The following is a 12958-nucleotide window of genomic DNA, read 5'->3' on the forward strand; positions in this document are numbered from 1 at the left end:
CTTAATGGAAGACAAACAGTCTTTCAGGAGCTGACAGAGAGATGATTGGTGATCTTTATTCTCCCATCATATAATTCCACTGTAAGATGCTTGCAATCCAATCCAATAGAGGTGCTATACTTTATACATACAGTAAAGGGATCTATGCACATTTTCACATACACAGACACCCAGATGCTCCAGCCCTTTCCTCTACTCAAAATGGGGGGAAATGGTTCCTGAAAGGAACAAACAGTCATGAAATATACCACAGACAAACACTTGGCACAGCAGCTGGAAATATTTAAATGCCATGATGTGTCTGTACCCACAAAGATCAGGATCGTGCAAGCTGTGCTATTCCCAGTGACACTCTATGGAAGTAAAAAATTGGACTTTAAAGAAGCAGAATAGGAAGAGTATTGATGCCTTTAAACTTTGATGTCAGCGAAGACTCCAGAGAACAACGACAGCGAAGGAAAGAAACCAAATCAAGATTATGATTATGATTTTTTTAATGAATATTATTCACTCAAGGCAAACATGACCAGGCTTAAATTACCCTACCTTGGACACATAATGCAGAAATTTAGCTCTCTGGAAAAAGGTTCTAACACTGGAAAGATGGAAGGAACGACAAGAAAAGGATGACCAGTAGCAAAGTGAATGGATTCACTTACAGCGGCAATGGACATTGGGAAACTTGAAAGAAGAGATTGGGGATAGATTGGCATGGAGAAAAATCTGTATATGTGATCGCTCCCACTGGTTCATATGTAGATTGGTAAAAAACCCAGTGTGAGCAGTGTGTTGAACCAGATTACTTTATTTTCACCTTTGTCATGCCATAATTCTGTAACTATTGGATGCTCCTTGCTCACCCAAAGGAAAACCAGATGTCATCATATACCTGCTCACAAAAGGAAAGTGATTGGATCACACTTTCCTGGCACAGGGAGTAGGGCTAAAAACCCCAGCAAACATCTCCCACTTCCTTCCAGTTGTGGGCTGTGGTAATTCCCATCTGAAACAGAACACATGACCAAAACTTGAAATCTAGACAGCAATTTCTTGTGCCAGCTTCATTTTGAGCCAGCATCAGCAGCAATAGTTTAATTATCTTTAGTATCACTTGTCTGGTAGCATATTTTTATCTTCGCATACTCCAGAATAAGAATCAGTTCTTTGATCCTCTGGGATGTTATAGCATCTTGCATGTTGGACGACTGAGTTTATTAATGTAACCAAACAAGGAAGAAACTATTTTTTTCCATTCCCAAGGCTGAAGTTCTACATCGAGATTCTAGGCAATCTGAGTTCCCATTTGACAAAATTGCTGTTCAACCCACCTTGTGGCTCCTGGGTTTCAGCTGACCGTGTCTCTTCTATCATGGGTTCTTTAAGGAGAAGTTAGCATGATAGCGTGATATATCTCCCTTTTAGCAATTCTATGGAATTTTGTTTAGAATATGGCAAAGCAAAGTCATCAGAGGTGGTATTCAGCAGGTTCTGACCAGTTCTGGAGAACCAATAGCGGAAATTTTGAGTAGTTTGGAGAACCGGCAAATACCACCTCAGACTGGAGATTTTACAATGTCCTTCCCCTGCCAAAAGCACCAAGCCACGCCCACAGAACTGGTAGTAAAAAAATTTGAGTCCCACCATTGAAAGTCATGTTGCCATGCAAAACATAAAAAGCAGTCAGGATTCATTCTGCACGGTCATGACGGTTTGCAGGAGTTCCTTTGAACTCTGCAACCCACATAAAGGCCTGAAATGGACCAGAATCTCCAGAAGGGAACCATCTGGACAAAACATCTATTTGATTGTTTGTTGTATGGTGTGAAAGGTTTGTCATTTATAGTTTATTATCCTTTATTTTATTTTTATGTGGAAGAGAGGTGAGGGGTTTTTGTTGCTCCAAGACAGTGGTGGGATTCAAAAAAATTTATTACTGGTTCTGTGGGTGTGGCTTGGTGGGTGCGGCTTGGTGGGTGTGGCAGGGGAAGGATACTGTAAAATCTCCATTCCCTCCCCACCCCACTAACTTGCTTTCCAGCTCCATTCTCCTGTGCAGGGCAACAAAAGAAGACCCAGCCCATCAGCTGGGACCCAGGAGGCAGAGAATAGATGGGGGCAGGGCCAGTCAGAGGTGGGATTTGCCGGTTCTCCTAACTACTCAAAATTTCCGCTACCGGTTCTCCAGAACTGGTCAGAACCTGCTGAATACCACCTCTGCTCCAAGACCATTTCTTTCTCATCCCTTCTCCTCCACACACTGCTAGAGAGAAGTTCCCTGAAGCTGGGCTCCAGCAAGAGTCCAAAAGCTTGGAAGACTAAACCTCTGGTCCTGGTGACTGACCCAGATAGAATCCTGCAACATTATCCTGGGACATGTATATTTGCCTTTCTTTGTGACGTGTAGAAGGTAGAGCTTGCACTGTAACACTGTGATGTTGTTTTCATCCTTTTAATGAAAGCCTGACGTCCCAAAACCACCTCTAGCATTGATGATGTGCATACAGACTTCTACCCAAGTTGTTCATCCTCCTGGCATACCTATAAACTCTGTAATCATCACTGATCTGTTTCAAAGATTCAAAAAAATAAAGGGAACACTTCAACAACACAATGTAACTCCAGATCAATCACACTTCTGTGAAATCAAACTGTCCACTTAGGTAGCAACACTGATTGACAATCAATTTCACATGGTGTTGTGCAAATGGAATAGACAACAGGTAGAAAGCATAGGCAGTTAGCAAGACATCCCCAATAAAGGAGTGGTTCTGCAGGTGGTGACCACAGACCACTTCTCAGTTCCTATGCTTTCTGCCTGATGGTTTGGTCACTTTTGAATGCTGGCAGTGCTTTCACTCTAGTGGTCGCATGAGACGGCGTCTACAACCCACACTAGTGGCCCAGATAGTGCAGCTTATCCAGGATGGCACATCAATGCGAACTGTGGCAAGAAGGTTTGCTGTGTCTGTCAGCGTAGTGTCCAGAGCATGGAGGCACTACCAGGAGACAGGCCAGTACATCAGGAGATGTGGAGGAGGCCGTAGGAGGGCAACAACCCAGCATCAGGACTATGTAATGAACAACGTGTTTAATAAGAATATTTCATTCATTCAGATCTAGGATGTCTTATTTTTGTATAAGTGTATATTACTACATTAATGCATAATACATTAATATATGGTATGGATACCTTCCAGAGAGCCAAACCAGACGGGAAGAAGACGTCTTGTGGGAAGAAGTTTTGCATATATCCAGACTGATACATCAGCAAGATAACTCTGCAAGGAAAAGTACATCTGTGCAAATAACTGAAGCTGTTTTCAGAGTAATCTCTTGTAAACAGTAATAAGTCACCGGTTTAAAACTATGCTCTGCCTTACTTTGCCCAGCGGACAACTCTTACATTTGTGTCTCTTTACAGAGATAGTCATTTGGGAGTTATGCCAGCGAAGCTGAGATGAATTACAGGCTACATAGCATCACGTTTGCTTCTGTTTTGCATTTCAATCTAAGGCAGTATTTTTTTTTTCCAAACTTGACAATTTGAAGAAGCGTGGACTTCAGCTCCCAGAATTCCCCAGCGAATAGAGACCTCTTTTTTTTTCTCCATCTTGCCTTTTTCATCCTGACTACATCTTATCAGCCTTTTCTGTTGGCTTTTTCTTTTCTCTACGTAGTTAATTTACATGCTTTAACTTTCTGCCCAGATTATTCACACGGGATATCAAAGCAGACTGCGTACACTGGATACACTCGCCATGCTTGCAAAATTCTGATTTTGTTGATGCTACAAGAATGGAAGAGGCCCTGTGGTAGGGTCTCTTCCTCGCTTTGAGCGTTGTTGTTTGGCACATGCCGTCATCAGGCGAAGGCAGTTGTTTATTTAATGGTGGATGAAGTGATCGTTGTTTATACAGTATAATTTCAGGCACTTTTGGGTTGGAAGATGCAAGGTTTTATTATCCAGGTTCTTAATTACAAACCAAATCTGAAAACTAAATGTTTACTGTCTAGTTTTCCATTCTGTAATGACCTGGTGGTGGAATGTAATTCTTGTTCATGAGTTGGCAAATCTATCTAGAGTTAGCCTGATAACCCTGGAGATCAGGCAAAGATTTCTCAATCTCTGGGCCAGGAACTGCAGGGGGAAACCACAGAGAGTTCTAGCAAGAAGATTGATGCCATAATCAGGAATTTCTTTAGTCTGGAAATTGAAAGAGCCAATCCTAAACTATTGCCTTCTACAAAACAGTCATTCACCATCTGCAAGACATCCAGCTGAAAAGAACCTGCCAGTCATACATTGTGTTTGCCAGACATCAACACACACATAGACTGTTTTTGACAATCTTCAGAGAGACAGCATGAGATGGATCAAAACTAGTGAGGGCTACTGCCATACTGTGTAGTGTTACTCTGTGTACTGATTATTGCATGTGCTCTAGCATAATATAAAGTGGAAAAAAAGGCACCGGAGGGGTATTTTATTTTTATTGCACCTGCTACTAAGGATAAATATTCTTTGTTATTCTTTATGTGTATCTCAGTAAATCTGTGCAATCACATTAATGCATCAAGATTTTTACTCATATACAAAGGACAGAAATTAATCTTTATTTTTATATTCAGTTCTCCCTAGCTTAACAACTTAGTGTTGTTTTTCAATATTTATTGTGTGGACTTTTCTCTAATACCTCTGTGTGCACATGTAGTGAAATAGATATAGATATTGAAGGCAGGCTATGCAAAGCATTTGACAGAAGCCCAAGCTAAGCAGTGTTGCTCAAAGCATTGAAGCAGACATGTCCAGGTATGTGCAAGCAGACCCATTTTGCTTTGCCAGGAAAGCCAGTGGAAGTGCTGCCTCTCTTCCTTGGACTACCATCTCCTATTCTCTTCCCTTTTTTTTTGGCCACTCTTCCTCTTTTCTTTCCAAAAGCTGGTAAGATGTGTTGTGCTCATTTCTCGAGAACTAATATGGTACCCTAGAATAAGAGTTATACCTGGTTTGCTTTCTACTAGAACACCTACCTCTATCCATCATAGAGCAGCTATTAAGCTTCTAAGCTGCTAAGATTGTTGGACAAGCAGGCACAAAAACAGCCAGGGATGTGATTGAAGCTTGGGAAACAGGCCCCTCATCAATCGGCAGGATTGCTGATTTACCTCCAGCTTCTCAAATACTTAGGAGGCAGGGGGGCTTGGTAGCACAAGGAAACAATAGCCAATGACTTAACAGTCAGCCACCAACACCCTAATCTATGTCTAAAAACCTACACACAACAGCCACCATATAAATACCACACACAGAACAGCCCAGAGGACAGAGAGAAATTCCCTGAAGGTGGGCTCCAGCATGAGTCTGAAAACTTGGAAACCTCTGGCCCCATGACTGACCCAGATTGGATCCTGCAACAGTATCCTGGGACATGTATATTGGCCTTCATTCCGTCTACCGATTATTGTCATGTGACCAGAGAAAATTACAAAGCATAGGCAGAACCATATGATTGCATAGACATTGGCATATACCTTATGGCAATCAAAGTGGGTGGGTGAGGGCGGGTGGAAACCGGCTCTAACCTGATCAACAAAGCAAAACAAAAACCCAATCAAAAGCAATCAATTGGCATAGGTCTTCTTCCTTTTGTGGAGGAAAACTGTGGCTGAGAGATGAACAAATAGTTCCAAGTCATCCTTGTACTTTTTATTAGCTGTTGTGAAAACATTGCAAGTTAGAAACCCTTGGAGACAGCAGCTGGATTCACTCAAAACCATATGTCCCTCAATCTCTCTAATTTATTGTGCATGATTTTATGCTGCTTCAGTTCACCTGACTCTAAGCAGCTTCCAAGCAACAGCAAATATATGATGATACACTATATCCACTAATTATTAAAATCTATTTCTCTGTTTGTCTACAGTCAATAATAATGATAATATTGGAGAGAGATGGCGGACAGTTGTAGTGATTAAGGCACCAGCCTAGAAACTGGGAGACCATGAATTCTAGCCACACCTTAGGCCTAAAGCCAGCTCGGTGCCTTTGGGCCATCACTCTCAGCTCTTAAAGGAGAGAAAGGGAATTCGCTTCCAAAATCTTGCCATTGCCTGAAGTCAACACTGATTTTAAGGAACAAATAATACTAATAACGATCCTCCAGAAGGACTTGATAAGTGGATAAAAATGCCAAATCCAGTCTGAAAATCTGGCTGATTGTGCAACAAGCCAGAGTAATGCTAATAGTACTTGGAAACAGCTGACATCCTGCAACAATACTTTTAACACCATCAAGCAACGTCTCACTACCTCAGGTCCTTGAGAAGGACTCAATAGGTAGATTAAAAATGACAAATCCAGTCTAAACATCTGGTTGACTAACCATGATAATAATCATGACAATAATAATATAGAGCCCTGGTGGCGAACCTATGGCATGCGTGCTGGAAGTGGCACACAGAGCCATTTTTCCCAGCATGCGAGCCATTGCCCAGAACAGACCCACTGCGCATGCGCACATGCCTCCCTCCAGCCAGCTGATTGTTGGGTATCTTCCGTGCATGCGTGGGGGGCATGGGGTGTGTGGAAGATGCATGTGTATGCGCAGGAGTCGGTGCATGTAGGGTGGGTCACATACACATGCACGGGGGGACAGGGGCATGCACATTACATTATGGGTGCAGGGATGTGTGTGGGCATGCATGCATGCATGCACACACTTTCATCATGTGACAACGAAAAGGTTAGCCATCACTGATATAGAGCAATGAGCATAACATCATTCAGTACATTACCAAATTACAAACACCATCCTATATTCAGGTATCTCTCAGTCCCCCAAATGCATGTTTTTTAAAAGTTTCATGAATGTTGAAAAGGAAAGTTCTTAGATCTGGTGGGAGAGATCCCACAGGAGGGGAATTCTTGCTGAGACTGCTCACTTCCAACTCCCCTCTTGCTGCACTTCAGCAAGATTGGAAATACTCAAAAGGTCCCTGTTAAGTTTGAGCAATGAGAGGCTGAACCAGAGCATGAGTGCAACAGTACTTTATTTACAAATAAAGGGCTGACCGTGCTTGCCAAGCCTGGAACTGGCTCGCAGCAATCAGCAACCAGTTGGACCCCGCAGCCTGCTTTTATAGCTGGCTGCTGGGAAGAACCAACCAATGGGAATGGGGGAATATCGCCCACACAAAGTGAGTGGACCAGAGTGAGAACTCCTTGAGTCCTCAGGACATAACACCCCTTCCCCCCAGATGCGAACACGCATAGTCCTTGAGGTAGATGGGGGGTTTGTGTTGGCGCCCGGAGCGGCGCAACTCGGGAACATTGTCTGTCTGTTCGGTATCAGTCTGTGACGGTTGAGCTGGCCTAGTGTCGCCAATACTCTCTCTGGACTGGGCATCCTCGGAAACCACCGGGTTGGTTTCTGGGGTCGAGCTCTCGTGGGTTGGATCAGGTAGGTCAACTCTCTGGTCGCTGTTGTCCGAGTTTGGGCTGACCGGAACGACCGCTGGCGCAGACTGGTCGCTGGGTGCGATGTGGCTGGGCGGTGGATGAGACGGTTCCCCTTCGACTGGCGACTCTGGATTCTTGTTTGTGAGGTTGCTGAGGCGCCTTCTGAGTTGGTCTATGTGTCTCCTCCAGACGCGACCATCCTCCAGCCTGACTCTATACGATCTCGGCCCGGTGACGGCGATGACCTCGCCCGGAATCCAGAGTGGGTCCCCAGCGAAATTTCTTGCAAATATCGGCTCCTGTAACATAAAATGTCTAACCCCTGAAGTGGAAGCGAGGGGAGAGTCAGAGCAGTATTGTGGGTGCAGTCTATCTAATACAGTCCTCAGGCGCCGGCCCATCAGAAGTTCCGCTGGGGACTTATTGGTGCCTGCACAGGGGGTTGAGTGCTGGCTCATCAGGAACCGTGAGAGTTTGTGGTGCCAGTCATCTCTGCCAAACCTAGCGAGGGCCTCTTTGGTGGTCCTGACGGCCCTTTCAGCCAACCCATTACTCGCAGGGTGAAATGGGGCTGTGAAGATGTGGCGAATGCCTAGGTTGGCTGCAAAACGGCTGAATTCTACTGATGCGAACTGTGGGCCATTATCGGAGACCAAGGAGTCGGGTAGTCCATGTGTAACGAACAGGCGCGTTAACATGTTGGTGATTGCTAGTGTGGTGGTCGTGGATAGCTGTGCCACGTCTATCCATTTGGAATAGGCGTCCACGACCACTAGGAACATCTTTCCATGCACGGGGCTGGCCAGATCGATATGGATTCTAGACCAAGGGGCGCTGGCGCTCTCCCATCTGGTAGGGGTGGCGATGGGGGGAGCAGGACGGGATTCCTGGCAAATGCTGCAGGAACTTACCCAATTGACAATGTCCTCGTCTAGACCCGGCCACCACACGTAGCTGCGTGCCAACGCCTTCATTCTCACAATGCCGGGGTGTCCCTCGTGCAACGCCTCCAGGACTCGGGTACGCAGTGAGGTCGGAATGACCACTCGAGTGCCCCACAGTAGACAACCCTGCAAACTGGACAGCTCCTGCATGCGAGTCTTAAAGGGTGCGAATTTGTTATCAACGTTGCCTCCCGGCCACCCCCTCCTCGCCCAGTCGAGCACCTGGGCGAGCGTTTGGTCTGCCTTGGTTTTGGCGGCGATGTCAAGGGCGGTGACGGGCAGGTCCAACTGGGTGATTTCAAAAATGGCATTGACAGGAGCTGGGTCTTCAGCCAGAGCGGGTAAGGGGCAGCGACTGAGCGCGTCAGCGTGGGATAGAGTTTTGCCCGGGCGGTGGATAAGTTTGTATGAGTAGGCCGCTAGGAAAAGTGTCCACCTTGTCATCCGAGGGGAAAGGACTTGAGGTGTCTGTTTGTCGCCGGCCAGTAGGCCCAGGAGGGGCTTATGGTCGGTGATCAGTTCGAAGAAGTGGCCAAAAAGGAATTCGTGAAACTTTTTCACGGCTGCAACAGCTGCTAGGGCTTCCTTGTCTATTTGGCTGTAATTTCGCTCCGTGGCCGAGAGCGTCCTGGAGAAAAAGGCGATGGGGGCCTCGGCGCCATTGGCGAATCGGTGACTAAGGACCGCCCCAATTCCAAAAGGGGATGCGTCTGCTGCCAGTACTAAAGGAAGGTTGGGGTCGAATTGGATGAGCACTGCCTCTGACGTAAGTAGTGATTTGACGGCGTTGAACGCCTGGTCTTCTTTGTGCCCCCAGTGCCACGGTGACTTTTTGTCTAGTAATCTGTGTAGGGGTTCGGCTACTGAGGCTTTATGGGGCAAGAAGGATGCATAAAAGTTTAGGAGCCCCAAGAAAGCTTGTAGCTCCGTTTTGGAGGTCGGTGTGGGAGCTTCGTGGCTCGCCCTGACCTTGGACTCCAGGGGTGAATACCAGAGGCGTCAATTTTATAACCCAGAAAGTCCACCTGTCTAGTGGCAATGGCGCATTTTTCTTTTTTTTAACTTGAGGCCATGCTGTCTGAACCTCTCTAACACTGCTCGCACTCTCTGGAAGAGTTGGGGTCTGTCCCTGGCCGAGACCAAGATGTCGTCAAGTAGGGTACTACACCAGGGAGGCCCTGTAAAATCCGCTCCATGAGGGACTGAAAATACCCGGGCAACACTTACGCCAAATTGGAGACGCTTGCATTGGAAGGCACCCTGTGAGTGACGATGGTCTGAAGTTCCGCTGTTTGGTTATCAACAGGGAACTGTTGATATGCTTGAGACATGTCCAATTTAGCAAAAATACTGCCCGGTTCGAATGTGTGCAATAAGTGCTGAATGACGGGCACAGGGTAGGCGCTAACTTGTAAATATTTATTGATTGTTGTCTTGTAGTCCGAGCAAATTCTCAGGCTACCATCTTTTTGAGGGTGTGACAATGGGCGTCTCCCACTTGGCGAAATCTGTTGGCTCAATGACCCCTTGTTTTAGTAGTTTATCCAATTCAGCGTCTAATTTTGGTCGAATAGCAAATGGAACTCTACGTGGTTTTAATCTGATTGGGACTGCCTGGGGGTCAACGGTGAACGAGATGGGGTTCCATTATAACACCCCAGCTCCTCGCTGAACACATCTGCGTGAGTCAGCGAATAAGGAGTCAGTGTCTGAGGTTGAGACAGCATGGACTCCTGTTAACCCTAGGCCGAGGTGGGGAAACCAATCGAGCCCCAATAAGGTGGGTAGATTGCCGTTAACTACCACTAGAGGTAGGTGGCCTTTAAAAGCTCTAAAACTGACAAAGAACTTGCCTCTGCCGATCACGGAATGGCCTTCCCCTGGTAGTCCTTCAGACCGAACTGGCATCTCTGAAGCCGGGTAGTAGATATGCTGGGGTGGAGTCTCTTGAGGGTGTTCCACGAGATTATTGAGAGCGCTGACCCTGTGTCCACCTCCATGTGGCACGGTTTACCTTCTAGGGAAACGGAGAGAAATTTTACTAACAGTGTGGCAAGTATGCCTGGCAAGGCGGTGCGTGCGACAGTTTAATACTTGCCTCTGTGGTCCCGAGTGCGAGGACGGGGTTTGTGCGCAGCGCTTGGGGGCTTGGCAGACTCTCGCGATGTGCCCCTCTTATGGCAGTTGTTGCAAACGGCTCCTTTAAACTTGCAGGTGGCCCTTTGATGTGATCCCCCACAGGCTAGGCACAGCGTGATGTGCTTGGGTGGACCGGTGTATTCTTGTTTGGCCCCTACCTGCGACCGTCTGTCATTGGTGAGGCGATGGACATCGTTCTCATCATTGTGGGCTTCCTCCGCTTCCACCTCTTCGGAATGGACTGGGAACGATGCTAGCTTGGCACTTGGGCCCTGAATTTCGGTGGCTGAGTTCGTTGCTAGCTCGGCTGCTAGGGCCTCCTCTACGCTTGCGCAAGGTTGAGGTCTTTTTAGCTAGCAGTCGCCTCTGTAGGTTGAGATCCTTGACCCCACAAACTAATTGATCGAGGAGCATGTCCTCTAGGTATGTTCCAAACCCGCAGTGCAGGGCTGCTGTTCTGAGGGCGGCCATATATTGATTGATGGACTCCTTACTTGATTGCTTCCTCATACGGAACGTGAACCTCCTGGCGATTTGTGAAGGCCTGGGAGCGTAGTGGTTAGTGAGGATCTCAAGCAACTTGGACCACGGAACGTTTTTCAATTCTCTCGGCGCTACGAGTGCTGCGGCGGTATCGTAAACGGTGGCTCCGCAGTAGATTAGGAAATAGGATTTTTTCCGATGCTCTCCCGCATCCGCCAGGCCGACCGCATCGATGTAATGATTGAAACGGTTCTTATACGATTCCCACTTCTCTTCGTCTGGTTTAAACGCTGGGAATACTGGGTTGGAACTCATGGTGCTGGAACGGCTGGGCTACCTGCGGAAAAATCTCTCTGGGACTACGAGCGCTCATGAGATACTAGTGATATCAGCTCTGGAGAGGTTTTTTGTTAACCTCTCTCTCTCTCTCTGGGTTACCACGTTGGCTGCTAGCCGTTGGAGGTGTCTAGATCCGCGCCAAAAAAAGTGGCGTTAGTGACTCTCTACAGCGCTGTGCTGTGATTCCTACTGGCTCGAAATTCAAATGACACCCGTTTGAATTTCGCGCCAATGCAGAGCGGCTGCGGCTCGCAGCGCTTCACTTTCCCCGAGGGGCTAACAAGCGGCTACAGACGCTTCTAACTTTTGACTCAGACCGCTTTCTCTGGCTGCGGATCTGCGTTTGCTCTTTTTGATCGCTTCGTTTTGTTAGCTGACCGCTCTCTCTGGCTGCGGATCAGCGTTTCCCTTATCGCCAGCCGATCGCTCTCTCTGGACTGCGGATCGGTGGCTAGTGACTCAGCGGTTGCAAGGTGCATCTGGTAGCCATCCCATCCTCGTCGCCAGTGTTAAGTTTGAGCAATGAGAGGCTGAACCAGAGCATGAGTGCAACAGTACTTTATTTACAAATAAAGGGCTGACCGTGCTTACCAAGCCTGGAACTGGCTCGCAGCAATCAGCAACCAGTTGGACCCCGCAGCCTGCTTTTATAGCTGGCTGCTGGGAAGAACCAACCAATGGGAATGGGGGAATATCGCCCACACAAAGTGAGTGGACCAGAGTGAGAACTCCTTGAGTCCTCAGGACATAACAGTCCCCTTACACGCCCACCTTGGATGGGCAGCTTCTATTTGGAGCAAGCAGTCTTGGAAATAGCCAGGTCTCAAGCTTAGATAAGGGGACGCCGTGGCTCAGTGGCTAAGATGCTGAGCTTGTCGATCAGAAAGGTTGGCAGTTTGGCACCGCGTAACGGAGTGAGCTCCTGTTACTTGTCCCAGCTTCTGCCAACCTAGCAGTTCGAAAGCATGTAAAAATGCAAGTAGAAAAATAGGGACCACCGGGGGCAGAAAGTAATAACATTCCATGTGCTTCAGCATTTAGTCATGCTGGCCACATGACCATGGAGACATCTTTGGACAGCGCTGGCTCTTCGGCTTTGATGAGCACCGCCCCCTAGAGCCAGAAACTACTAGCGCATATGTGTGAGGGGAACCTTTACCTTTTAAATCTAGATAGCTGAACATCTCTGGAGATTCTCAATCCTAGGTCATGGTTGTCCCAAAGGTGTTTTTTTCCAAAGGCAACTGGACTTTCTTTGCTTTTCCTTGAAGATGTTTCACTTCTCATCCAAGAAGCTTCTTCAGGTCTTCAGATTGGTAGCATCACAACATCTTAAACTGGAAACTAATCAGAAGCTGATACAGTCCTCAAGGTTAGTGTTACATGAGAAGACCAAGCTGTCCCATTTAGCATGCAGGCCACTACAACTTCTTCTTGTTACAGTTTTAGGGTTGCTACCAATGACTGTCCCATGTAGAGTCACTGTCCCATTACAGCAGTAAACCCTGTGTGAACTGTCTTGCCATTGGACACTGCCTTCTTACATTCACCCCCCTCACCATCAAAATAATTACATAAATAATGTTTTGAGTTC

General features: G+C 47.0%; 1 long non-coding RNA gene across 1 annotated transcript; it reads right to left on the reverse strand.

The window, feature by feature from the left end:
* Positions 1-984: 984 nt before the first annotated feature.
* Positions 985-12591, reverse strand: LOC148127671 (uncharacterized). Its single transcript, XR_015740999.1, has 3 exons — positions 12524-12591; positions 3191-3278; positions 985-1003 (listed from the first exon to the last, which is right to left on the reverse strand). It is a non-coding gene; the product is annotated as an uncharacterized LOC148127671 (long non-coding RNA).
* Between the last annotated feature and the right edge of the window lie 367 nt (positions 12592-12958).

Source organism: Pseudonaja textilis, chromosome 1 (genome assembly GCF_049901715.1).
Source record: "Pseudonaja textilis isolate UNSWEBS1 chromosome 1, rPseTex1.2, whole genome shotgun sequence".
In the NCBI taxonomy this organism is placed as follows: Eukaryota; Metazoa; Chordata; class Lepidosauria; order Squamata; family Elapidae; genus Pseudonaja; species Pseudonaja textilis.